Consider the following 3002-nt stretch of genomic DNA (forward strand, 5'->3'; position numbering starts at 1 on the left):
TGACAATGCAAAAATGTTTTAGTAGTCCATCACATGAAATGGACAAAGGAATGATCATTCATAGATACTACCACAGGAATGAATACCTTGTCATATTTTATGTTTGGTGGAATAGAATAAATTTTTGTAGAAGTGATTTTCTTGTAATGTAATACTATTCCTGCTTTATTTATTTATTTATTTATTTATTTTTATTTGGAGGGCTGCTGGGATGTTTGAATCACCAGCTGTTGTCCTAAAGGCAGGACCTGAACAAAAAGCAGCAGCCTCCGAGTCAGAGGAACCATATTTTAGACTCTGGGGAAGGGAAGAGTATTTTGTTAGCATTTGCAGTTTTGGAAGCTTAAACTGTTGAAGGGGGCAGTGAAGGATGAAACTCTATGCCTATGTTTGGATCTTGTAAAATGGCGAGGAAAGGAAAATGAAAAGAAAAAGGAAAGGAAAAGAAGAACAAAGAAAGTTAAAATCGTTGAGAAAAATATATGGAAATGATTATTTTTCCCAAACGGTTCCTCAACTTTTCTCCCTGCACATTTTCATATCTGAAATGGTTTTTTTTTCCCTGGGCGAATGCTTGATTTTGCATGGCACAACAACTCAAGCAACTGAGCAAGTTAATTGGCCCCACGGTAGGGAATCGTCAAGTGCTTGATGCCAAAAGAAGACAAGGTTGGCTCTACATCAATTCCAATTTGTTCCTTAGTCCACTGAAGTTGCCTTTGTTTCAGACGAGCAGCATGGTTTTTAGTAGCTCTATCTTTCCCAAATATTTCATCTAGTAGGTCAAGATTTCTAATTGGTGCACGTGGAAAATGAGAAGCCTTTGGCTTAGCCTATTAAAAAAGTATGAAAACTGACATTTAATATTGCTGAAATTAATTCTGATTTACTGCATAAAATTAAGCTACATTTAATATTGCATACCCAATGTTAAATATTTTAAATATAAAGAGAACTCATCAAGAAACATACATGCTTGGCGTGAAATGATGTTATAATCATACAACATTGAATCACTCTTAACAATAAAATTTCAAGAAATTACATAATGTAGAATGTCAAGAAATTACATGAAGTGACTCTACCCGACACACATAAAAGGTTTCCAGAAGTAGCCAATTTATTTAAAGTCAAAATACAAAAATCAATGTTCCACAAAATACTATACAAAAGTTGTTTAGAGTGCTTATAAAATTTCACATAATGTCAAATATAGGGCTCAAATTCAATGCTCTCAAACCCAATATAACAAGTGCAGTAGCCCAAAGCAGCAACAAATTAACTGCTTTGGTATTGCATAACCTAGAACTGGGGAAGGCAAACTAAGTTCAACCGAAAAACAATTATTTGTCCTAAATACAACTACAAATAATTTAGAATTTATTTGAAACAAGATCGAGTTATTTTATGAACCCAATTCACAAAATTCAAAACTTCAATCAATGTTTACTGCCACTGAAAACTTATTTCATCAAACTCCCTACCCCCAAAAATAGGCTTGTTAGGGATGCATCTTAGAGGTTACAAGTACTGCAATTTACTCCACAGGAGGCCACATTTTCACCTTGACATAAACGATGCCCAGCGCAATGGAGCAGCCATCCTACAACTTTCTAGGTCTTCGATCAGAATTACCCTCTGCACTTCACCACAGCAATCTAATACTCACATTGTCCACTGCACACAATTTCAATGATGCTTACAAAAAGGTAAGTTTTCAGCAATCTAATAAACCAAAAAACTAGGTTGTTTCTTTTGTTTTGCTTGTACTTGTATGACTTCTTATGGCCTGATACTTTTCTCCTTGTCTTGAATGATGTCCAAAGGGGGAGAAATTATGAAATGCAAAGATGATATTGATATTGAATAATTTTGGTTTGATTTTGAGCATGTTGAATATTTTTAGTCTTGAGCACATTCTCAATATATTGACTATTGATGAAGTATATTCACCATGTTAATATACCTTGCAAGCATATTGAACATATCTACATGCTATATTGAATTGTAATGAATTATGTGTGTTCATAAGCTTGATATATGTATTTGATTTCACATATTTAAAATATTGAAAGAATGCTTATAGTAAGGGGGAGTCTTTTTAAAGGAATCCTCATCTTTGCTCCTCGTTTGTCATCATTAAAAAAGGGGAGATTGTTGGCTTAATTAGATTTTTCAATCTTGTTTTGATGATAACAAAGGAAGGATACATTAACATGAATTGTTGAGTGATTTTATTTCAGGATTGAGTGATCAAAATACTCTGATGGTTATCACGGAAGAAAGATTGCAATTAGAGCCAATCAAATGAAGGCTTAAAGCTTAAAGGTTATTGAGACTTGGAGTCGAGCTGAATCTCAAGAGATGGACAAAGAGCTTGAAGACTTGGGTGTTTAAAGAGTTCATGTTTATAAAGTCATTTGTAAGTACTTCAATAATTTAAAAATATGAAGCTCATTAGGATGCAACATAGACTTAGAGACCAGTTTTTGAAAAGCCGTGAAAAATGATTTTGAAAAGTAAACATTCAAGTTTTTTCAAATAACAAAAGTTTAAATCTTAAAAAATGGAAGTTTTTGAAAAAAATTGACTGGTCAGTCGACTGACCAAAATACACTGTAAGTACTCAGCCGACTGACTCACTTAAATAGTTACGTACACTATCCAGCTGATTGACTATTTTGCATTATAATCAATCAGCCAACTGACATCTGGTTTGTCTAGCTGACTGATGTTTTTTAACTAGGTTCAGTCAGCCGACTGACAATTTAATGGATTTAATTTCTAGCAGAAAGAAATGTGTCAGCCGCCTGTCCAGCTAATTGACCTTGCATAAACACTTACCTAGTCGTCTGTTTAGCCGATTGACCCAACGAGAATTTAAATTTTGAACTTTAACAGGAAAATTTTAAAAATTAGTTTTTCAAATATAAATGTTATAAAAACTTGGTGGACACTCCAAGTAACTTAGGAAACCATGAAACTTACCCTAAAAGGTCTAT

This window comes from Malania oleifera, chromosome 11, assembly GCF_029873635.1.
Source record: "Malania oleifera isolate guangnan ecotype guangnan chromosome 11, ASM2987363v1, whole genome shotgun sequence".
In the NCBI taxonomy this organism is placed as follows: Eukaryota; Viridiplantae; Streptophyta; class Magnoliopsida; order Santalales; family Ximeniaceae; genus Malania; species Malania oleifera.